General features: G+C 36.1%; 1 long non-coding RNA gene and 1 pseudogene across 4 annotated transcripts; one reads left to right on the top strand and one right to left on the bottom strand.

Moving 5' to 3' along the window:
• The first annotated feature begins 11,846 nt into the window (after positions 1 to 11,846).
• LOC135633144 (WAT1-related protein At5g07050-like) lies at positions 11,847 to 13,972 on the top strand (annotated as a pseudogene).
• A 1,138-nt stretch (positions 13,973 to 15,110) lies between these two features.
• On the bottom strand, positions 15,111 to 26,110 carry LOC135632782 (uncharacterized). Of its 4 annotated transcripts, none has more exons than XR_010494780.1 (6): positions 25,535 to 25,710; positions 22,157 to 24,544; positions 21,579 to 21,651; positions 16,621 to 17,133; positions 15,475 to 15,561; positions 15,111 to 15,382 (listed from the first exon to the last, which is right to left on the bottom strand). It is a non-coding gene; the product is annotated as an uncharacterized LOC135632782 (long non-coding RNA). The 4 variants fall into 4 exon arrangements; XR_010494782.1 differs by having other exon boundaries at positions 15,111 to 15,561; positions 22,157 to 22,665; positions 24,384 to 24,544; positions 25,535 to 25,701; XR_010494781.1 differs by lacking the exon at positions 25,535 to 25,710 and adding an exon at positions 25,972 to 26,110 and having other exon boundaries at positions 15,111 to 15,561.
• Positions 26,111 to 26,276: the final 166 nt, after the last annotated feature.

The following is a 26,276-nucleotide window of genomic DNA, read 5'->3' as shown; positions in this document are numbered from 1 at the left end:
TTAAATGGAAAGTAACGTGCTCGAAGTTAAACTACTATTTTACCCTCAATAGTTTCGCTATGAGACTCTCGACTAGGGATAGAAATGGTATTTTATTTCGTTCTCCCTGGGCCGCTTGGGCTGACCTCAACTTCAGGTGCTAATTTATTCCTGGAACCTATTAGTACTATAATTAAAAAAATTATATTTAATCTTTATAATTATAAAACTAAAATAAATATTTATTTATTTTACATCATAAATTGCATTGATAAAAAACACGATATCATGTAATAAATTGATAGAAAATTATTTTTTATCAATAAAATCATTAGAAACGAAAATAATATTAAACTTACCTTTTTGCTTTTGCTTATCATTTTTATGCCGATCCAGTATTTTCCGTTAATGCAACTAGTAACATCAAAACAAATAAGGTTATTTATTTTATTTTTAAAAAATATAAAGATCCTAATATAAATTTTATAAGGATAAAGATCATAATACTAATAGGATTATTTGTAACTTAGCGTTATCATTTGTAAATGTCTAACTGTGACTTATTTTTACCTTATCTTTTTTTTTAATCTTTTCTTGTTATTTTGTGTGGGTTTTTAAATGACTAATTGCTCATAGTTTCTTACATTCGATTCTAATACTAATTAGTGTTAATTTTATTATTATTTGTAATATTTTACATCACTGTTATCGATTACATTATACATAGATCGCTATAGTAATGAAACTATTATATTAAAATTCAAATACATATATATTATGTTTGGATATTTTATAACAATTGAATGAGCTTATATATATATATATCGTTTTTTAATCCACGTTTAATATATGATGAGACAACTATTGCTCATTGCATAAGTTGTGGAGCGACACCTTTCTATGTAATTATTAGATTTTGAACCTAATTTGATTCGAATACTTAAGCAATTTAGGGCATGACTGACATTTTTTCATGTAATCCAACCTTTTAATTTCTAGCTCAAAAAGGGATTATTCTCAAAAAGGTGTAAATTTATACACAAGGATATTATTATATGCACAAAGAATTTCGTTAAGATGTCCTAAAAATTTATTTATTTCTGTTGATAAAGATGATATTTTATTTATCAAAAGAAAATAAAATATTATTTTGTATAATTTGTGGTTTCTACGAGAAGCATTTTATTTTGAAAGCAATTTCTTATTTATTTATTTATTTTGGAATTCAATTATGTATGAGTTCAATTACATCGTCACCTTGTTCTTGAGATCCTCTGCTAACATACCTAATTCCTAATAGTAGAGGTTTAGGGATCTTTCCGAGGAAGGCAATAAGATTTAGATAGTGTTGTAATTGACGTATAACAAAAGGATGCATAAAGAACTTGAAATCCATTATTCTGGAATTTAGAGAATAAGTTATCAATTTTATATGTAGCAAAGGTCATTGATTTCCATATAGCGTCCAAAGTCGAAAGGAGAGACTATTTTATAGGGCTATATTTTTCATAAAATAATTTATAAAATATTTTATTTTATTATGATCAAATATAAAAGTTTATTTTTAGTGCCATGGAAAATAAATCATTTTCACTACTTATGATTATACGTATTTATCTCGAGTTATTAATTTGGGCATCAAAAGGGTCGAGTCGAAAAATCTCTCTTGACCTCGATCTTTGTGTAAGTGGCACATCGGAGCCTCAACATTTTCACATAAAAGACACATTGAATAATCCTGCGCACACGGGTCTATATCACATTTGGTTGACTAGAACGTCAATGATATCTTCTTATAATATTTTTAGTACTAGAAGGACACTCGTCGACGAGAGCACAAAGGTCGAGAAACTCGACCACCATCACTATTCAGCCACGGAGTATCTACATACACTTTTACAATTTTTGCAACTTGTTGGTGAAGGACTTGCTAGTCGGTATAGAAGACTTGGGCTTAAGACGGGCTTTCTTAGAGTTCTTTTTGTTGACCTCCCTGAGCAAAGATGAGGATTTACTAATGGAGATGTTAATGTGGTTGGATGATAAGTTTTTCAAGTGTCTTCTTACTCTTCCCCTTTTATCGAACAATTATGATTACTATAGATGAGTGGAAGGGAATAGAAAAAAGAGAGACAAAGAGAAACCCATGCCCTTGGCATGACTCTAGCTGGTTATGCCAACTCTCTTCTTTGTTACTCCACCATCCTTCCTCTACATAGTGTCAGTGTCAGATAAGTTAATAACAGCACTTTGGGACTTCTTTAGAAGAGATCCCGAAGCATACTTTCGGCGGAACAAATTATAGAAAGAGCATTATCGATTAATCATCATCTGACATATGACCTCTGCATGACATCCAAAATAAAAGAAGGAGACAAAGGCTATCCTCAATTGGTTTGTCCAGATGAACAAGGGTCCAAGTTAGGCGGTTATAAGTTATCTCACCATTGTTATCCATATATTGTTATCTATATTCCTATAAAATATTTCACAGAATATTCTACCCCTTTATAATCAAATATAAAACTCATTTTTAGCATAGTGAAAAGGATATTATTTTTTATTACTTGCAACTATACACATCTATCTCAGGTTAATAATTTGCATGCCAAAGAAATCAGGTTAAGAAACCTCTTATAACCTCAGTCTTTATGCAGGTGACACTTTGAGGCATCAGTATTTTTACTTCTGAGGCATCGTAGATAATCTTATGCATATAGATTTAGACTATATTATATTTTCAAAACGTTCATGACATCCTTCTATACGGACATAAGAATGATGAAAGTTTTCAGTCAATTGTACTGAGAAACTCCACCGAGTCAACTGAACCATAGAAGTCTTCACATCAACAACTCGATCAATGATTTCACTAACATTACTTGCCACTGTGTCTTGAAGGCCTAGCAATTTCCATGAGCATGCTTTTATCCATTAAGAAAAATTCAAGTACTAGTAAAGATGAATAAGATGGAGTATAGGTCTGAGATATAAATCACTGAGATCACAACGAGATTTATGTGGGCTAAGGAACTCAACGGTGTTAGGAAATTACTTTGGTTTATAAGTGGGCTAATTAGGAGATAGAATTGGACCTACAATTAATGGAAGAAGGCATTATATCGAATCAAGTTCTTCTGAATGGTTGTACGGAACATATAAGCATAAAAATATATAATTATATTATATTAAAAATATAGAAATAACCTTTATATCATGATTGAAATCAAATACATAGATCTTGTTTAATGATGTGTATCTTTTGATGTCATCTTTCAGATATTTCTGTTTGATCTGCACGCAGTGTCTTTAATCCAAGATCGCTATCGAATCTGTAAGGAGTAGATCCTTTCTCTTTCTCCCTCTCCCTCTTGTTGTAACTAATATAACCTAATTAGTTATATTATATATCTTATCCAATTATAAAGGATCATAAAATCTAACGGAACAAACATAAAAGTAAATTTTTTTTGTAACAATTTATAGAATACTAAATTTAGTTAGCACCGTTTAATTCACTCCAAACAAAAATAAAAAAGTACAACATAGTAAAGTATTTATTTTCTAACAAATGAAGTGACAATTAAGAATTTGCGGATGCTTTATGAAACAAAATCTGAGCACATTGATGAACAGATTAGATTTTTTTTCTTTTTTTCTTTAGAATACTTCACTAGACTTCTTTGATAGATGATAGATCCTATCATGTAAGTAACATTCTATGGCTCAGTGGATGCACTGACACGGAAATAAAGGGAGAGAACACATCAACAAACTCTGCAATCAAAACACATATCTCATGGGCTGCTGTTGTTTAGGTCAGCCCGATCGAAGAAAAAAAGAACAATCTCTTTGGTTCTTTTTGATGGAATTGATCGAGTGGAAAGAGGAAGAGGTCAGAAGTTTCTAAAGTATCCCGTTAGATGGCAAATGAAAGGATTGTTAGGCATCGAGTAGCTCTGAAATTTAAATTTCCTCATCGACTGGAATCAGATACATGTGTTTCATGCCATGAAAAAAATAATGAGGCATCGAACAAGTGATGTGATTATTTTAGGATTCACTGGTCATTAATGTAGCGGTGTAATGAAACAATTTAAGGATTTGAAAGAAATGATTAGTTTGAATTTTTATTGATAATGAATAGGAATGTATATATAGAGATTATAAACTATGACAGTTATATAATTTTTTTCATTCAATATAATATAAAATATTCATCTAAATCATTTTATAATGTAGGAGATCATGTTTTGATCATAATCCTTATTATTGATAGAAACATGATAATATGTTATCATAGTTTTTATGATTTAGAATCATGATAACACATTATCAAAATAATGAGAGGATTATGATAATTTTATAATGATTTATTTTTCTCAATAATATCTTTCCTAATATGCCACCTGTAAGATAGGACATATTAGGAGACATTGATCCTGGGCTAAAGTAAAAGAAATTGCTAATGAAACAAAGGTTTGGTAAGAATATTTATAAGTAGATCATAATATAAGACGTGAGATACGTAACTTACTATTTTGAACTTTGTTACGAACAAAATAAAAATCGATAACTATGTACTTCATTCGAGAGTGCAGTAACATATAGATATGTTACTCGGATATTGTCATAATATATAGATAGAGGATTAGAGAATTTAATAAATAGTTCATGTAGCAATGATTGAATCCAACAAAGTTTAGTAATTATAAAAGTAATCACTCAGACCGTTCACCCTCCATAAAAGATCTTAAAATAGGGTATTATTTCTTGAAACTCCAAGAGATTTGATTATGAATAAAAAATATGACATAAGCACTAGTAGATATCCTATAATCTTTATTATCTACTCAATCGATATCTAAAAATGCATGAAACAACAACAGAGAGTCTCTTCGGAGAAATAAGCCATAATAAATCGTATTACTTAAGTATTATAGAAGGCATTTAATGATCGGAAAGTAGACTTGTGCATAAAATGAGAAAATTTATTCACTACACATGCAATGTGAGTGAATGCTAAATACTATAGACTTCTAACAATTTGATGATACTTAGTTACATCACTTAGATTATCACTATCAAATAAGATAAAAGGATTATTTGTAAAGATTAGCATAATAATAGTATTGGCTTCAAACATTTTAGTGCAATCAAGAAGATCATAAATATACTTATTTTGAGAAAAAAATAAATTATTTGTCGTGTAGATGACTTGGACACCAATATAATAGCCGAGGGACCTAAGATCTTTGATAGAAAATTATTTCCTAAATAAACTGATTAATTATTATTAATTTATTAATTGTATTAATTAAGTTATTTATATAAACTAGTATTAATATGATTATGTCCTTATAAAAATAAATAAATAATGAAGTATCATATTAAGAATTATGAAATCTAATTGATACTAGATGTGTTCGAAGTTCATGATACTAATCATAAGGGATCTATCTTAGACCATAAAGAGCCTTATACAACTTGTAAAATTTTTGAAAAAGATTATGTTTGATAAAGCTTGAAGGTTGCCTCATAAATACATCCAAAAAAATATGACTATGAAAAAATACATTATTTACGTCTAAAGTATCGAAGTCCCCATTTGTTAAATAAGATAAGATATAAAATAATATAAATTATTATTATCTTCATAATTGGGCTAAATGTGCTATAGTACTCAATGCCTAGATATTGATTAAATCTCTTTACAATAAATCTTACTTTATATTTATTAATGGACTGATCACGATTTCGTTAATACCAAAAACTCATTTCACCTTATAAAAATTTGACTTGGATAGGATGAGACTAAGTCTCATACACTATTTCGTAATAAAATATTATATTCTTCAATCATTGTTACTCATTTTTTAAAATTTTTTAAGGATTAGTTGATAGTGGAAGGCTTAGAAATGAATTTTTGAGATTGTTTTATGAAAATAAAAATATTATTTAGTTTAAAATTTTGATTTTTAGATCTAATAACCATCATATGAATTAGTATAAGGTTAATGACTTCCCGAAGATGTGTTGGACAAGAAGAATTTAAAATATAGGATACTGAGACCAAACCTTGTTATGAATTCTCCTTACATGTGATACTCTCGTGAGGTAATTGGTTGAGGTAACTTATTATTCATCATGCATCATTGAGAAAGGACCTATTAGGTTCTAAGTGAATAAACATTTGGATTGATGGCTAAGGTTGATATTTTAACGTGAATGAAAATGATAATATGAGGTGGCTTATGAATTTGGGGGCTCAATCAACATGGTTGACATTTTGCTCCGCTCATGACGGTCGTCGCGGCACGCAAGAACAGACCAAAAACAAGTCAAAACGGTCCAAAAACGAGCCAAAACTGGCCATTTTTGGCTGCGCGAGCGAGCGGCGAGCGACGAGCGACAAACAGCGAGCGAAGCGAGAGGCAGCACCGTCCCTGCTATACGAAAGCCTCATCCAACCCTGTGCCACCCGAGGGGTTTCAGGATGCTGAGATGACTGACATTTTGCTCCGCTCACGATAGTCGTCGCCGCACGTAAGAACAAGCCAAAAACAAGTTTGGAAGTTAGTCTAGGTAAAAGAGAGTCAAGTAAATTATAAGAAAAAATAGATTTCACAAAATTAACATGGTGAGAAATAAAACATATGATTTTGATTAAACTTCTAGTTTGCTATGGGTGTAAGGTTTTAACTATGGATAACATAGATATCTAAAAGCATATAATTTACTAGAGTTAGAAGTAGATCTAAATAATTTTTAAATAGTGAGACCAAACCGAAATGAGCACGTGATTAATAAAATAAGCTGATGTGATAAATACATGAGACTAAAATAAAAAAGTATGGACATTTCGTGGTTAATAAAATTAGTTTGGACAATATACTAATAATGACATTTTGTGGTCCTATTATATTCAAGAGTATGTAGTGAGAAAATGAGAGATTTTAATGGTTTCAAAAAAGTTATGAAGCTTTTGAAATTCATCACCAATATTATAGTAAAATAAAATAATAAATCATTAAAAGAACTTTTCAATAATAAGTTTGAGCTTAAAAAAATAAATATTTTAAGTTTTTAGGAATAACCACATATACTTTGTGAAATAATCAACAATGGCGAAGGATGCTAAACATCAGAATATATAAACTTAAGAGGTGAATTACTTATAAAAGAAAATATATAAAATGAAAGTTTATGTATTTTCTTGTATTTACATGAATTATATAAAATTGGATGATAAGATGATGATGATAAAGATAAATTATAAGAATGAATAATATGATCTAAAAGCTTAAAAGAAGGATGCGCTAAGTGCTAGTTAAAGCAAAGATGGATTTAAATAAAGATAGTCTAATAATTGGTCACTCATAAATTTCATCTTTATTCATCTGCTGAATAAGATGTATATCGAGATATTTCACATGAAGAATGTAAGAATTCTATAGAAATATTATTAGAAGAATATAATTTAAAAACAAATATTAGGTTCTTCTTTACGTTAAAAATATAAAGAATATTCTCTTCATTCTTTTAAGTCAAGACTTGATATAACGAGAAGCTTTAGAATTAACAAGCTAGTTGATTGAAGGTTGAAAAAATTCAACAACGAGGATGTGATGAAACAGGACATGCATAATAAGATGGGTATAAAAGTTGAAATATCAATGGAATAACAGCTTGCAAGCGATAATATTTTTTAACAACATAACTTTACATGTCATAAGTAACTACGTTTTTGAATTATTGTCTGAATTTATTAGCGCTTTATTATAACATTGTTGCATGTTTGTCTCTAGAATATTATAGAGACAACCTTCTTAAGCATACTGTTTTGTGACTACGATTGGGTCGAATGTAGGCAGTTTCGGTAAATCACTGAAAGAATAAATCGAATCAATAGACTATGATTGGGCCGAAGCAATGATTGTCCATTAAGATTCACCCATTTATCATCACTGAAAGAATCTAACAAATCAATTTTAGAAACATAGTTAAGTAAAGGCTTATTAATAATACTGAGATGAGGCAGTTTGCATAAAGAAATAATACCTTAGCAAGCAAGGCAAATCAGTGACGATACCAACCAAAGTCCAAGTTGATGTTGTATAGTACAAAGGCCTGATTGATTTAAACACGCAGTGCAGAACAATTACTAGAAAGTCTGCTGTAAGAGAAGTGAATCGATCGCTGCAATTGGACACCATTGTCATTTGTCGGCCGACGGACTGAGCTCCGGTACTCGGTGTTGCCTCCCATAAGCATTTGGTTACCCCATATGTTCCAATCTTTTTCCAAGTGAAAGCAGATCACTCACAAAAAGGTTCATCATCATTCTCCTTTTCTTCTTCTTCAAAAAGCCGCGAGCACATGATTTAAGCTTGTCGTCTCTGACAATACCTTTAGACATGGAGACTTTGAATCTGAAGCGGACACAATTGGCCGATGACATGAGCTATTGTGGACTATACTCGAACCATGACGCATCATACTGGGAAAAAGCATCGAGTATTTCCCTTTCAGATACCCTGTTCGTCCATTATTCTGAGCAATATGGCTTTGTTTAATCGAAATAGAAGTGTGCATTTATTTGTCACTCGATTTTGGCGATTGTTCACCTTTGGACCGTTCAACGACGCGGTGGAGCTGCAACTTTTGATCACAGCTTTATAGCTACAAGTGTTGTTGCAGAAAGATGCATTGTAGAATAGGCACCACAGATTGATCATGACAAAAGTTGGGCTCTTTCTTCCTCCTCAGAAAGTTGGCACTGATTGATCATCGTGGGAGGATCAGAATGCACGATGTAGAACGGAAGACTTCCAATGGAGCTCGATCTCTGCAAGCAAACACCGAGAGTGCTCATTATTTTTATTTTCCGCAAAGCAAGCTTATTAATAATATCTCCACAAAGCAAGATGGAAAGGCTACTCGATTAAACGAAAAGATCCCAGCTCTGAGGTATTGTTGGATGCATCTTTGACCATGGAAGCTGAATCTTCTTTTTTAGCTGTATGGCAATGGCAGCGTGTAAGGCAGACATCCTTTAACATGAAATGAAAGCCACCAACAGCACCCGATAAATTTGGCCAGATCAAAGGAGCAGAAAAGAAAACTTAAGAGGAGGATGTGATGGGGAGGAAAGCAGTGCTGCGAAGGCTTTTGTTAGAACTCTGTGAAGACAGCAATCAGTCATCATGCAGCAGGATGTCTGTGATAGTGTTAATGAATAGGGTCGGTGGGTGGCTCTTTGGCCTGCAAAAAGCTTGCACTAAGAGGAGGGAGGAGATCCGACACATACTCTATTGGCACGAGGAACATGGAAAAGGAGGAACCCAAAGATGCTTTCTCACTTTAATTATACATAATTATGTGGCCTACAATTATATTGGTTAATCATGTTTTGGTTGCAGCATTAAAGTGGTCCGCAAAGATGAGTTGATAGGATTTTGGTGCTACATCTATTCTGAAACTAGCAGGATTGCATCTGCATGCTTTGCCACTGAAACTTCATCTCCTCACCACTACTATCTGCTTGTTCTCTGGTATAGCAGTGATTCAGATTTAATTTCAAGATTGATGAATGCATGCAGGTGCTCATAATAATTCTTGTGTCTTGGTATACTGAGACACATGTCTGCAAACAAGAAAACAGGACATTGATGGCATCTATAGCATTTACTATTTCCATTAGTCTGAATCGGCTGTATATTATGAGGTTTCTGTGCTTGATCAATGGATATAACTTGCATGCATTTACTATTTCCTTTTGTTTCTGTTCATCTGTATCATTTATGCATGGATGGACCAATTTGTCCAAGTAAATTGATGGCTGCAAGGAATACTTCCAAGTAGTGACCACTTGATGCTTGTCAATTATCATCTTGATTCCAGCATGGTTTTCTTTTATGCATATTAATATAAGAATCCCACCTACCTGAGAAGCCAAGAAAGCAGGAAGGTGAGGCACGAGAAGAAAGCTGAAATGTTTGCATTCTTGAACTGACACATACGGTAGGCATCCAATTCTCTGCATTCTCCTCCTTTCCACACCCCTACATTCTAGTTGGAATCTATGACAACACCCACATCACTAGCAAACATGTAAATTCAAGTTCCTAGATGGTGCCTTTTCTGTTCCAAGTTTCAAGATCACATATGGCTTCGTTCAAGAACTCATCTTCCTGTTGGCGCATCAGAACTCGAAGTCTGTTCTTATGATCTTGGGAAGAACTCAAGAAGGTGATTGTGGCAGAACAGCTAAAGAAGCAAAGTACGAGGCAAAAATCTTTGTTATGATGTTTGCTATGTCCTACGGTGAGTCTCATGCAGCAGAACAAAGAAAATACCACAAGGCTTTTCCTTTAGAGGAGGAGGATACTCTGCCTTGGACTGCTATTTGAGATTCATGTTTGGGTGGAGAGAAGTCTCCGACGCCGTGCCGGTTGAATCATTGGGAGTTTTTAGATGCCATCGGTATAGAAAGAGCTCCATTTAGCACATGAATAGTGGAGGGAACACCAAAAGAGCAAGCCACTGGAGGCTGCCTAATTGCCTATGGAATGTCGGCCAGCCATGACACCGGAAAAGAACACCAATCCAGCCATGGAGCATCTCCTGAGTCCTCTGCTCACCCCAACTCTTCCGAAGGTATCGATACCGAGCAAGATGGATCACAGTGCTGGATTCAGTGCAGCTTAAGCTCTTCAGCCATCAGCATTGAGTGTTTGACTTTGCCTGAACCAAATCGCTGAAGCAAGCACCTGATGCTTGTATCTCTTTGAGATGGACTCCTACCGACGATAACAGGGAAGAAAAGCTCCTTGAAACTTCAAATGTGAAATGCAGCACGGCATGACCTTCCATGAAGACAATGTAGTACAAGGACTAATATATTGTTCCTTTAAAAGTGGGAATCTGAATGTGAAGCTTCTCCTTCACCCTTTTGGATAGAAATTTGGAAGCAAATCGAGCATTTCTCTCCTGCCATCCTGTGCATAAGATTATGGCATGCAGGTATCTGTGTCATCCGCAGACCTGATACTTCAGCGTCACTCCTGGTGGCATCCACCACATGGTGCCGAGGAAGGTGCCCCACAAGAATCCCGCTGGTGGTGCCTCCATCTCATCAGGGCTGTCTGCTGCAAATGATGTCAAATTCCATTACCCTTTTCCTCATGTTTCAGGGACAGTGCAGATAACACCAATGACAGGAATCCAGTATCTGACGGCACACTGCAGCACCAGTTGTGCTGTGCAGAACTGGTTTCCATGGAAGCTGATACCGAGAGAATGTCATGGCTGGGACGAAGTGGAATGTTAAATCATGATGAGCAATTTGGTTGATGAATCCGAGCCAAATTGCTCATGCATCATCTGCCATCTCGATCCAAGTTGGAGCTCAGCAGACCATGGAAGAAATTGAGCCACGATAACCTGGTGCAGTTTACTTGCATTTGTTCCGTTTTCTGATGCCTCATAAAGATTGTTCCCTTCCCATGCAAGAAGATTCAAGAAAAGGACCTGTAATTCCTTCCTTCTCTCTTATTTTCTGGGGGGGGGGAACAGCTAGAAATCAGTTCATGTGAAACTTAGAAATTGATCATAAGCTCCCATATCTTAATTTTCTTGTTGAACTTGATATAATCGAGAGGAACTACCAGTCTCTCTCTCTCTCTCTGTGCATGGGTTCCTCGTCATGCCATCGGTGCCGGAGAGGCCCCACCCGATGCTCCGACGTGGGATGCAACCATTTCCTTGAAGTTGTGGGCCCCATGGAGAATGACGCCTCCCTCATGAGCGGGTTGCATGGACGACGATGCCTCGAGTGGCGGCTATAAATGCAAGCTCAAATGATCACCTTCTTCCTCGGGAGAGCGCACACCAACTCGACGTGCCTTGTGTTCTTCCGCAGCTCTCTCTCTCTCTCTCACTCGCTCTCCTCTCTTTCTCCGAGCTCTGCTCAGCCGCATCTAACGCCGATTGAGATGGAAGGATGCAACAAGTTCTTCCAGAAGTGCAAGCCCTACGTGGCCATGATCTCGCTGCAGTTCGGATACGCCGGCATGAACATCATCACCAAGGTCTCCCTCAACCACGGCATGAGCCACTACGTGCTCGTCGTGTACCGCCACGCCTTCGCCACCCTCTCCATCGCCCCCTTCGCCCTCATCCTCGAGAGGTTACCCTCCCCCGCTATGATCCATGACCAAGTACTTGATGCTTCATCCTCTGTCCACGGAACTCTAACACTCCTCGTTGCAGGAAGGTGCGACCCAAGATGACATTCTCCATCTTCATGCAGATATTTGCCCTCGGCCTCCTCGGGTTAGTGTTCAGAATCATGTCATCGACGAAAGCTGCAACTCTTCGGTTGTTCAGAAGCAGTTGTTTTACGTGCTTTGTCCAAAATTTGCAGGCCGGTGATAGACCAAAACTTCTACTATGCTGGGTTGAAGTTCACGTCACCCACCTTCTCCTGCGCCATGAGCAACATGTTGCCTGCAATGACCTTCGTGTTAGCCGTCATTTGCAGGTAGATGAGATCGGACGAGCTCATGATTCCATTCCACCATCGCATTCGTAGTCACTGCTAATTTGATGGCATCTGATTCATAATAGGATGGAGAAGGTGCACCTGAAGAAGGTGAGATGCCAAGCCAAGGTGGTGGGAACTCTCGTGACGGTAGCTGGAGCCATGTTGATGACCCTGTACAAGGGACCTATCATGGACATGGCCTGGACCAAGCACGCGCAACTGCAACACGCGAATGTGCCGGCGGCCGCCGACTCGACCGACAAGGACTGGCTCAAAGGCTGCATCTTCCTCATCATCGCGACTCTGGCTTGGGCTTCTCTTTTCATTCTTCAGGTAGGATCTTGCTTGCTTAGAGAGCTTAGTGTACTTCATCTTACGAGTGTCGATCGACCTCATTCCCTGGTCCCCTTCTCTACAGGCAGCAACCTTAAAGAAGTATGATGCTCCCCTCTCCCTCACCTCATTGATATGCTTTATGGGTACTCTGCAAGCCACTGCTGTGACCTTGATCATGGAGCACAAGCCTTCTGTTTGGAGAATTGGCTTTGACATGAACCTCCTCGCCGCCGCTTACGCTGTCAGTCTCTCTCTCTCTCTCTCTCTCTCTCTCTCTCTCAAGCTGATCTTTTTCTAGCTAGTAAGCTGCTGATGAGATTTTCCTATGGATTTGGATATGTGCAGGGGATCGTGACATCCAGCATTGCCTACTACGTCCAGGGTCTGGTGATACAGGACAAAGGCCCAGTTTTTGCCTCTGCCTTCAGCCCTCTGATGATGATCATAGTAGCAATTATGGGCTCCTTTATCCTTGCTGAGAAGATCTACTTGGGAGGGTAAGTCTACCATATAGATCAAGAATTCGAAGGAGATTTGGAGGTTCTTTTACACCTTGATCGAACAACAATGTGGACTCAAGCTCTTCCACTTCATTCTCATCTTTGTGCAGAGTTGTCGGAGCTGCCCTTATAGTCGCCGGCCTCTACTCTGTTCTCTGGGGCAAGCACAAGGAGAATAAGGAGAAGGAGATGGAAGCCTTGGACATACCAGTAGCAGTGAAGACCATCATTGAACTGGATGAAGTTGAGCTGGAGAAGGCAAAAGCCAACAACTTGATGATCTCCCCCCTTGACAAGGCTGCTGTAGCAGTTAATGTCCAATACCAGAGAACTCCATGAAGGCACAGAAGGAGGAGCTACAAGCTAGTTTGTTTCTGGGACTTGGAAGGAGGACTTGGAGGAGAGAGAAACAGAGAGGAGGAGATCAGTAGGTACAGGGGCTAAGGAGGAGTGCTTTGTTTGTCTTTCACCTTCATGAAGCTTCCTTCTTCTTTTCTATCCCTGCCCTTCTACTGTTCTTCTTTTGATGGTGTAGTTGACACTTCATGCAAACTGTAGTTTGCAAGTTGGAAGAAATGACAATTATAAACGCTCATAAACTCATTTGAAATTTCTGCTCACTAAATTATGCTCGGTTACCAGCAACAACTTGCACAAAAAGAGATCTGGATTATGAGCTTCCATGACTTCATTTAAATGAGTGGTTTCCTAACATCTGCACTCAAAATTAATCTCAGGTCAAATCCAGGACAGAATTATTTGCAGCTGAGATTGCCAATACTCTATAATTTCAAGTCCTACAAAAAAAATAAACTTGTGAAAACTCCAAAAAATACCTTGAAATTAGGAAGAACAGAGAAAAGTTGGCAAACAGGCTCATCATTTTCACAACTGTACATCCATGAGAAGCACTGTTTAAGGCAGTAACTTTACTGGGTCCTCATTTTTTGGCAAAACCTTGTAAAAGAGAGCAAGTCACAACGTGGAGAGAATGACATGTTTGTGGGATTCGATCGGAGTGCATAGTGGATAATTACAAGCTTAAGAGATTCCTAAAGAACTACTAATGGCAATGAATTGGTGAATGTGGAATGATACTTGAAAGTTAGGGAGTGGAATAAAGAAGGTTAAAGCAACAGAAGGATGATAACTACAGACATCAACTGAGATATGTTTCAGCCGAAGCAGACAACTACTTAACTGGATTAAGTTTGATTCTGAGTTCCATTTCCTACACTATGTGGGCAACTTGTGACACGATGTTCATGGGAGAGAATATATCACTCACCTGCCACTTCTAGAATCCAAATTCTCTTCTGCATTCATAATTCCAACTGGTGTTGATACCTTTCACAGTGGAACTCTGCTGGTTATCCACTTCAGTTGTGTGATGTATGTGCAGAATCTCATGGCAATTGGTATCATTTACTTTTTTTGGATTCGAGAAAATCATGCATGATCTCTTGAAAGCTGGATGATAGTTTATGTAGTTCCATCTTATATGAAAGATAACAGATTGATAGATTCTAGCAAAAGATAAGATTTCAAATTAACATAAACAATGTCAGCATCGAAAAGGATGGCACTAAATCATTCCCAAAAGATTGGTATTCTCATTTCTAGTACTCATAACTCCACACAAGCAGTGGTTTTTCTTGAAACATATTAAGCTTTAAATTTCCCACCTGTTATCTTTTTGTTTGATATTTTTAACTCTTTCATTCATGCACAAAAGAATCACTAAAAAATGTAGCAAAATTCTGTATTAGAAGTATCCAATCCTAGCTTGTTCTTCAAACTTCCAACAAGTATATGATCATATAGAGTGCAAAATCTGCAAAGCCAGCATAACTTAATTAGGAAGCCATATTTCACATTGAACTAAACCCAGAAGGAATTATTCCAGCTGAGAAAAGTTTGGTGGAAAAATATGTCATGGTGCTAAGACCATTGCTCTCCTGGAAACCAACTCAGTTCATCAGCCCACCAGCCAAAGAAGTTCATATCTGCAAGGAAGTCACTATGGAAAGAACCAACTGCATGATTAACGCAGAAGCAATTCCCAGCGTATCTCTGTAATGATAATTGTTGTTTCTTGAGTTCATATCTAACCTCTAATCTCAGGACAACAAAGGTTGGTTATTCTTTATGCTCCTGCCTAATCCTGAAGTCCTTTTCAGTACAGTATCTTGATGTGATCTACATAAACAAAAATAAGTTAGTTGGCCATCTGCTAAAGTATACAGAATAAAAAAGTACTTTTGCACAAGAAAAAATGTCTGATTCTTTCAATTATACAATTTCTAATGGACTTCCCATAAAACTAAAACAAGTGTTTCCTTGGAATGAGATCTCAACACCTCAGGTCACAAGTTCTTTTCACAGTAGTGGAAGAGTTGTTCGGTTGCTGTGCGTGTTGGAATAGCAACAAGGAAAATTGCAGAGGTTGGCAAAAGGAGATATGAGGATTTAGATCGTGCAAATGACCAGGCGCACAGCAATGTTCTGATGCCCAGCTGATGCTTGAGGTCATGTTAAGTGACATAAGCTCAACAAAATGGATGCAAAACCAGCTTGTGATCCATTGGATTTTGGCTACACAAAACTGGCTGCTTGAATGCGAGCTTTATTCTAAAGCAATCCTGATTCATCCAGGTCCAGGTTTGTGATGTTGTCCCACTCCAATGCAAGCAGATCATACCAAGCCTAGACTCTGTATATGCCTATATGGCAAGGGTGATTAATTAGCGAAACAAATAACTGGTTCCTTATTGAGATTTGAGATTTATGCTGTTATTATCATGATATAATGGCAATAAATTTCTTAGGACTTATCATCCATTTCACAACATTTTGATAGTTTAAGAGTAGCCAGCTAAACTGCTATATTTTGAATGATAAAAATTGGAACAGCAGTAGTTCAGGGAAATTTTAGAAGCTACCGATTAAAATATTTAGGACTGCTGTCCTTCAATTCTGTGCTTAGCAACATGCAGATGTGTTTGTCCTTCTTATGTCAGTCGAGCACCATCATGTAGCCAACTATAAGTAGTGGAAACATTATAACTTGCAATGGTAAATTATTCCAATCATAATCCTTATTTTAATCTGAATTTAGGCATACAAAACCTAAATAAAATACAAGAAATTTGACATATATTTAAAAGGAGTGTTTGATGTTTGCAGGGGATGTAAAATATTTACATTATTGAAGGGTAAACTAAGAGTAAGTTAAAGCAATGAAGTGACACAAAATACCAGCACTAGAGAAAGGTCCATCTATCAGAAGGGCCAAACATCCATACACGGACTAGTTGCTGCATTCCACTAATCTTTTTGAACAACAATGCTTGTGTCTTTAATCCACAGGTACACAAATCCCCACTTCTTCAAACACCTTTAAATCTTTCTCACTTTCCTCTCGACATCTCCATATTCCATGCCACCTGACCAGTAATGTTCATTGCAGAGTCCTCAACATCAGAGAGTGATAGTGGCCATCGGCAGAGTTTTCTTCTCCTTGGTCTCTTTACTTTGCACTGTAACAGATAGCAACTCTTTGAGCAGGAGCAGAGTGACTAATGTAAGGAGCTCCGATACTGATAACAATCCTTCTCTGAGAGGTCTCAGTGACCATTGTGGTGTTTCAAGTGAGGGAGCCCAGGACAACTCTTCATGGGGCAGCATCCTTTTTGGCAAAAGATTCAGGACCAGATAGTGCCTCAGAAAGCCCTCAATTATTCATGGGACTGGTGAGCAGACCATTATTTCCTGGAAAAAAGAGTGAAACATGAACTGAGTAATAGCACCAGATACATTAGCAAGTGAATAATAAGTTGAGATTCAGAACAAAAGCAAGTGAATGTAAAATTACTTTCAGAGTACAAGATCAATATATATAATATAGGGAAGCCAATCAGGCTACTAGTTGCTTACGCTAAGGACTAGCACTCATGGCCACATCTGGAATGCCTCTGTTCTTACTTACCTATCAGAACTTTTTTTAGCTACAGTTTTGGAAAAAAAATTCGTAAATATTTTTTCCTTTTCAGAAAAAAATCTGGTTTTTTGGTTTTCAATCATGTGTCCTCCCATGATCAGAGTTGCATTATTTACTCTGGGATAAGGTATTTCTAATGCATTATTTACCTAAAGGGAAATGCATCTCAGGGAGAAGTTGATGTCACTTGAACTTTTCTTCATCTTCCTTGTGTTTCTTACAATCTATTGCTAAAGGAGATCCAATCATTAACTTTTTTTAAAGTTGTATTTATCACAAAGATGAATAATTAGTATGCAACTCCCTTTCATGAGAAAGAACATACTGCAGATGATTGTGTCACCAATTTCCCTTTTGTCTTAGTCTAATAGTTTCTCCACCTTTTTTGTACTTTTGCAAGGCACATAATTTTTTTCCAATAAAAATTGATCAGCAAAATTAGCTATAATTTGTGGTCCGCCAAATGAACTTTTAAAATTGCATGCTGAAGGAGATCCAATCAGTAATTTCCAAAATAAATTTGCATGCAACTCCCTTTCGCAAAGAAGAGTCTACTGCAAGGAATTGCATCACAGTTTTCTTTCTTACAAGCTAAATTATGATCTTTTTCACTTCTTTTCTTTTCTTTCAAGAGGCAAAATTTTTTATCCTAAGTTGATCAGAAGAAAATGGCAGAAAATTCATGCAAATTAATGGAAAATAAACCCCTTTAAATCTGTATCCTAAAGAGATCGAATCATTAACTTTTTGAAGTCATATTCTATCTTGAAGATGAACAAACTAGCATGCAACTCCCTTTCACAAAAAAAATCTACTGCAGCTGATTGCTTTTTCTTTTTCCACCAGCTAAATGACACTGCTTTCAGCTTTTTCTTGTCTTTTCTTTTGCAAAACAGTATATCTTTCCAATCTAAATGATCACGCAAAACCAGCAGAAGCTTCTCGCCGCATAAATGCCAAATGCAACCATCCAATCACTAACTTTCTAAAGTTGTATCTTATCCCAAAGATGACAAAAAAATTAGCACACAACTCCCTTTCAAAAAAAAAAGAATCGACTGTCACAGATTGCGTCACCAAATTTTCTTTTTCTACAAGCTAGAAGAAACTTTTTGCTGCCACATTAGCGCCAAACTAACCTCTCAAATTTTCGTGCTTCTTTGTTCTCTTCAATTAAAATTTCTTGGTGCCAAATGAACTCCATGTGATTTAACTAAACTTTTGCTGGTTCTCTTCAGCTAAAATTTCTTTGGCTGATCAAGAAAAATTAACTGAAATTTCTTGGTACATAAATGCCAAATGAACCCATCTAATCATTAACTTTTCAAAGTTTAATCTTATCTCAGAGACAGATGGTTAGCATGCAACTCCCTTTCAACAAAAAATAAAATAAAATCCATTGCAACAAATTTCATCACCAACTTCTTCTAAAATCTAAACGACACTCTTTAATGTAATATTTTGCATGGCATGAAAATTTTTTGATCCCACATAATCAAAACTTAGCTAAATTCTCTTCTTTTCTTCAACTACAATTTCTTGCCACATAAATGTTAAATGAACCCCTCGAAATTTAATTAATTTTTTCCTCTTCTCTCTAGCTAAATTTTCTTATGCCAAATGAACCTCTTAAAAGAAATGATAAACTTCTGTCTGCTCTCCTAAGCTAAAATTTCTTTAGCTCATCAAGCAAAATCAGCTGTAATTTCTTGCTAAATAAATGCCAGATGAATCCATCCGATCATCAACTTTTAAAAGCTATATCTCATCTCAAAGACAACAATTAGCATGCAACTTCCTTTCAGTTGCCAGAAACAGATTGCACCATCAAGTTTTCTTTATCTACAAAATAGAAAGTACCTTTTCTTTTCTTTTCTTTTCCTTTCTTTTCTTTCTCTTGCAAAAGGCTTGGAATTTAGCTTTTTTTTTTTATTTTCTTTAGCTAAAATGTCTTGCCACATTAATGCCAATTGAATCCCTCAAAATTTAGCTTTCTGTTTTCTTGTTTTCTCTTTAGCTAAAATTTCTTAGTGCCAAATCAATACCGATTTATACTTTCTACAAGCTAAAAGGCACTCTTTTTTAATTTATTTCTTTTCCAAGGCTTACTTTAGCTAAATTATTATTTTTTCATCAACTGAAATCTTTCCACATTAGTGCCCAATAAAGTCTGCAAATTTTAGCTAAATTTTCTTTTTCTCTTAGGCTAAAATTCGCAGTGCAAAATCAAACCCCTTTTATCATGAGACATTATTACTTCATATGTAGAGCCCCATTGGGACTACAAAGTGGATAAGAACATCTTTACATCTCAAAATGGAGGGGAATGGATGATTCATTAGAGCAGTGTGAGAAAGTATGGTGGAGTACACACAAGTCTCCAACTAAATAATTGGTTGGGCACCATGTCATGATGAAGGCCACAATTGGGAGAGTGGGTGATGAAAAAGCCTTGTGCTATGTGCTACAATACTGGAAAGATTGCTTCATTACATGGTGGGGGAGGCAAAAAATTGATAACCAAACCACACACACTATCATTTGTGCTTGTCGGGTTCCAATCCCTACAACACGGAAGGATTTCCATCCAAAATTGGCACCTGAGGTGGTACCATCAATGTTTGTGGCATTAGATGTTGTGTGATGTGGACCATTTTTTTAACAACACAACCTCTTTAACATGATCTGATGTTAAAACAATCAGCTAACATGTAAGAATTAGCATTTAAGGCTAAAGAGATATTCAAATAATCTTTTAATAGGCTTTTTAAAAAAACCATAAAGTTTCACCAATGTCATTAAGAATTTGAACACATGTTCCTAAAGCCTTCCATTTGGTATCGTTTAAGATCATCATATATTACCTCTTGGTACCACTATTAGAAAAACAAGCACATTATAAAAGCACACTATGCAGGCAAAAGGGAGCATTGAAAAATAAAGTATTGTACAATATGATTGAAAATGCTGCAAGTTGGACACAAAGAAGCATTTTATAGATTTAATACTAAATTGTTTTGCAAATAATTCAAAACTAGGTAGTCTTCATCATATAGTTCTTATGCATTATGGGCAGTAGCATTACCATTAGGATGGAAAGTCCATATTCAAATGTCTTCACTGGAGTTTCAAGAAATATGAATACAGGAAATCTAGTCTATCGAGATAGGATAAAAGCTTGCTGAAAGTCTTTGCACCTCCCATTAATTTCCATCAAGTAAAATATGAAATATTATCCAAGTTGCTCATCATATTGATATTGACGAATTGTTGGCCATTTACTAATATATATTATTCAACCAAGTCTTCTCCCATATGCTAGCATTACAACCTGTGTCTATAAACTTCCGAAGACTCCTTCAATGGTATCAACCATTGAGAATAAGCCTTTCTGGAACCACGAGGAACATATATGTTCTTTTACTATTCCAAGGATCCAACTTACTGTATTTAGCAACTGGAACTTAAATTCGAGGATGCTCGCAAGCATTTATCTAAGAGTTCAAAACAAGTGGACTGCCTATTCTCTTAATGGAAGCTTCAGTGATAAAAACAGCCAGAGTACTTGCAAGAAATGTGATTTTCATAACAAACACAGCGAATGTAATTTCTGAAATAAATTAAAAAATCATTGCCTCATGGCAGAACATCAATCCTAGCAATTTCTATCCAAAATGATATGACAGAGTGAGGACATGGTACTAATCAGCAAGAGTTAAAATGAAAAGTTCAGACCACATAAGATTGGTCTCAATAATCTGCATAGTAAATGGACATGCACACTGTTAGATTCAAAAGCAAAGTGGAAAAAAAGGCTTCCTCTTAGACATTTATGGAATTGACCTCAAGCTTTCAATCCATGATACAACATGCTATAGACTTCCATGAACCAATGACATTATTAACTACAAGGTGCCTCCAAGATCCAGAAAGTATTAATGACAACATCAAGCATTGTTATAGAAATGAACGAACATAAGCATGCAATCTTTCTAAATAACCTACTAAATTATGCTGTTCTTTGAGTGTTAGTAGCACGTAGTAAAAACAACAGGACCACCAGAACAACTGCTGGAAGTCCTAAAACAAGTTTGTGGTGAACATATGATGAAGGAAAAGTCCTAAAACAAGTTTATCATGACCACAGGATGAAGTTAAAGTCCTAAACAAGTTTATGTAACATAGTAGCATAAAGAGGAAAATAATGAAAACCAACCTGGAATTGTCATTTGACCGCTTCTCGTTGCTGCCAGATTGATATAATCTTCCTATCTATCTAACAATTGCACCTAGAGACCAAAATAACATAGTATTCAAACTAAGCTCTATGCAATATATTTCATTACATAGGAAATATTTCCAGCAACAGAATTCCACTGTTTATGTATAAATGGCATTCCTTTTGTTTCATCAAGGCTTTATTTTTGCAGTCAGATTCTCTACATAAGCTACATCAGTGATTGGATGTCAGGAAATAATAGATACCATAATCCAATGTGCCTTTTCTCCTAATAATTAGGAAACCAACTTAAGCAAGAGAACATGCATGGAAAATAACTGAGTTACAATTTGTAATAGTATCATGAAAAGAATCATATAACAAGTACATTGGTCAGTCTCAAGAACAGATTTTAAAAGAGAAGAAAATTCCTACACTGAAGGAATGCAAGTATCAGAGCCATCTCCTGCTGGTTGGGATATTACAACCGATGTATTAAGAAAACAAGATTTCCCATAAAATCACGTTTAAGAAAGCACATATAAGTAAACAAATATAGGGACAAAGATAAATACCATTGATTGATGTTTTGCTCGGACTGGTACAAAACAGGTGGTACTTACTGCCCCCACCATGAACCAATACATGGGCATGAATTGGATTGTCGGCTGTCCCCACCATGAACAGGTACGTGAACATGAACCAATATCCGGACCACCCCATTTCGGGCCAATCCGGCCCGACCGTTAAAAAAAATAAAAATAGCCATTAGGGCTTGCATTCACGAGCCCTCTTCTCCCCGAATGCAAGCCCTCATTTCTCCTCATACAGCAGTACATGGTTGCCCAATGCTCGTTGACTGCCATACCTATCTTCTCATCCTTCTCTTTCTCCTCCTCCTCCCTCTTCTTTCCACCTCCTTCCTCCTCTTTCTCCATTGTGCCTTCCTCTTCTCCTTCTTGTTCTTCATTTTTGAAATGCTGGTATGTATCAGCATACCATATGTCGGTATACCCATACCATCGTACCAGTCCAACCAGGACCGATATGGGTCTGATAAGCAAATGATAATCCTTGATAAACACTATACCAAAACATCAAAGAACTTTCAGAAAATGATATTTTCATTAAAACCAACACATAGAAGCTTCCAAAAGATGTGCAGTCTATTCATAAACCAAAATTTTATAATTATCCGAATAAAGTTCTAAGATTCAATGCATGCAGATCAACTTATCAGGTGCAAGACAAGTTGAGAGAAAGAAACTTTCTCTAGAGAACAATTTCAAAAGAAAGAAATTATAGCATATTCAATCCACCCGGGTGTAGGCTTGTAAACTATTGCAGCCCAAACAACCCAAAAAACTACAGTACCATGAATGAAGACAATACTGAACTGAAAAAAGAAACTAAAACACCTAATGTAAACTTGGCAGCCCAAACAACCCAAGAAGTACAGTACCACAAGAGAAAATGCTAATGAACTGAGACGGAAATTAAAATACCTAATGATTGTTATAATTTTAAATCTTCAAAACACATGATTATTCTCACTGAATGACAACAGTTAATAATACTGTCATAAGTCATGACCAGATAATATCTCAACTTTACACTTATAAGAGACATGTAAGCCATACATGTTATCTTCAATAACTACTACCATCAAAGTATCCTTGCAACTCCAATGAGTAACAAAGTTCACGACTACACCATACCTGAGAATACAGTCAAAATCTAGGTCTCCCACTAAAATTTAAACATGAAACCATTATATACTGGTCAGTATGCCCAAAAAAAAAAAACATAAAAGACCACCTTTCTGCTTAAATTTGTGAGAACTGACCCTGCTCAACCCCCTCATTGGCAGGAGACTCGTCCTGAACCACCCTTTATCATCACAGTTATATGTGCATATGATACCCGATGATGAAACCCCATCACCAAGCATACAACGAAACTTATGACCATGCTTTAGATGAATTCATGCAAATCTTTGCATTGGTCTGTACATATCCATGTAATATGTATACATAAATGTCAATTTACTCTGCAGTCTGGACACTATGGTAGTTGACCTTCCATCAAAAAATTCTACTTGCAAATGCAACTTAATATATGGGTACTAGAAACATGCACATGTACACACCAATAAGTAAACATTTTTGGAACAACACACTAAAAGGAAGTCATAGGACAGATAAGAATTTCAGTCACTTTGCAAGCATTAGGTACAAGAACATAGCAAGATCAATGCCTATAAATTTAAGTGATATTTTGGAACTTGACAAAGCCTTAATAACTCATTAGTGAAGAAAAAAAAGAGCTGATAAGATTGATAAGGATTTGTTTTTTTCCTTCAACATCAACATCCATATGGACATTTCTATCAATTTAATCAAACTCATTTTGCTTCTTTAGAACAAGTATTTTCATCTTACTAGCTTTTAGTTCATTCAATCCTTCAACTTCAACATCTAAAAAGTTAAAAGAACAATAAAGAAATTGGGCAAAAATAAATAAATAAATAAAGGATATTTGGTGAAAAATTCAAAAGAAGAGAGAAGTTAACCACCTGATCAATTAAATCAAATGCAAGGCATCCTTGCCAAAGTACTGAGACAACTGATGATGAGATCACATAAATTACATGTTCTTTTTTTGTTCATCTATAGGTATGTTCATGAAATTACATAACTCGATAAGGGTACTCCCCAAATTTTGTAGCAAGAAGGTAAAATAAGTTTCATTTGTCATTAGCAAAAATCTAAAAACAAACAATCAGAAATTGAACAACCACACCTTGCAGATCATGTCCAAGCTGTAATATCCTTGTAGAAATTGAAAAATCAGTAATGTGTTCTCTGGCATAGTCTTATGTTCCTTCTATAAAGATCCTGTCCAAGCTGTAATATCCTTCTATCCCTTGCAAGATCACTCTACCCTATTTCAGCCCATATATCCTGATTCAAAAAAATTACTGTCTTCACTAAACATTAAGCATGATGTAGTAAAAAGCAATTAGATTCTTGTTAAAACAGATTTTGATATCCAACTGATGTAGTGAATAACTTTATGTTTCTTTGTTTCATTCTTGCGCTCGTTATAAAGAGGCTTAAGATCTATCATAATGAGGTTAAGCCATCTCAGTGATCTTCCCTTTATTAAGCAGATTGAGATGAATACATAAAGAAATCAGACAGTATGGTAGGAGCATCTGCTATTTCTGAACAGCCATGTTACATGTGAGCAGGAGAATCATCCTATATTCTTCTTTTTCTTATTATAATGAAATACATGTAATGGGCCGCCACAAACAGGAAATTAAAAATTTTTAATGGGACAGCAATACCATGTCTATTGCAAATGTCAGATACCATTACATATAGTGGTTGAAGAAGATAAAATGAAAAACAAAATTTCACTATTGTCTACAATTCACAGATCACGCAAGTCATAACATCATCCACTAACTTGAAATAAACTCGACAACATAAAATTGGATGGAGCCACAAATCCACCTCCGTGCAACACCTAAAAGAACCCACAAACCCACCACCCAACAAATACGCAACAGAACTAGTCAATGTGTGCCCTGGATTAAAGACAACACCAAGACAGACTAAAGAACTGGAATCAAATCAAGAAATTGATGCCACAAAGAAAAAGTTAAAAAGAAGGCGGCCTGGCGTACAAGACTCTCGTCAACACAGGGAACAGATAAAGTGGCTCGTGCCGCAACTAGACCAAAATCACAATGGAACAACCTAAACGATGGACCCCAGCGGTTATCAGGCAACCTTAAACCCCTATCAAGCACACAAATGAAGAACACATCAAGAAAACAAAGAACGGAACACAGAGAACAGCAATTAACAAGAAAGGAGCAGAAACGAGTGGATAAAAACAGAGATATTAGGGCAAACGGGATCAAAAGGGACAAAAGATCAGACCGATCCAAGAGAATTGTTCTCTCGTCCCTCCCATCATCTTCGAAGTTGTTTATCTATGGATTCTAACCCCAAAATCGACTCCATTGACGTGGGTAACGCTCAAGTATTACGCATAAACTATGATTGGTTGCGACGGTACGTCCCGTTGGTTGAATGATAACTACGCCCGTTCATCATATTAGAATATAACATCACACCTACATTATATTATTGACACATATTTCATTCATGACAATGGACCTATGTGGGGAGAGCATATTATTATGACCGACCTGATTGAAAGCCATATATTGACCCAATCTCATTCTCTGGTGATCCAATTTGACCTAATTGATCGATCTGACGACACAAAATCATAGAACTCGATATCAATCATGATCTTATTTTTTATTACATAATTTGATTTGTTGGTGCCTATTTTTGGAGAGATTACAAACCTTTATTAACTAAGATGATTTGATCGGCCGCGTCGAAAACGTTCTTCGAATCGAACTCTCGCTACGAAAATATCACAAGAACCGCACAGATTTCCCAACTATGCGACGCACATGTGGCCAACAGCACATTCTACCTGTGACGATACAAAGCAATAGTGACATTATCCTCCCGAAGGTTTACTCACACGTATACCTGCCTCGAGTTTTCACGCAGCGATCTCCACAGGTGGGCCACTTTTGCGATCACGGATCACGTTGACACGAGTAACAGTAGACAAGTGGAAACCATCGTTCATCCAAAGCAT

This window comes from Musa acuminata, chromosome BXJ3-3, assembly GCF_036884655.1.
Source record: "Musa acuminata AAA Group cultivar baxijiao chromosome BXJ3-3, Cavendish_Baxijiao_AAA, whole genome shotgun sequence".
In the NCBI taxonomy this organism is placed as follows: Eukaryota; Viridiplantae; Streptophyta; class Magnoliopsida; order Zingiberales; family Musaceae; genus Musa; species Musa acuminata.
The sequence above is the reverse complement of the archived record's forward strand: the minus strand, read 5'-3'. Positions and strand labels throughout refer to the sequence as shown.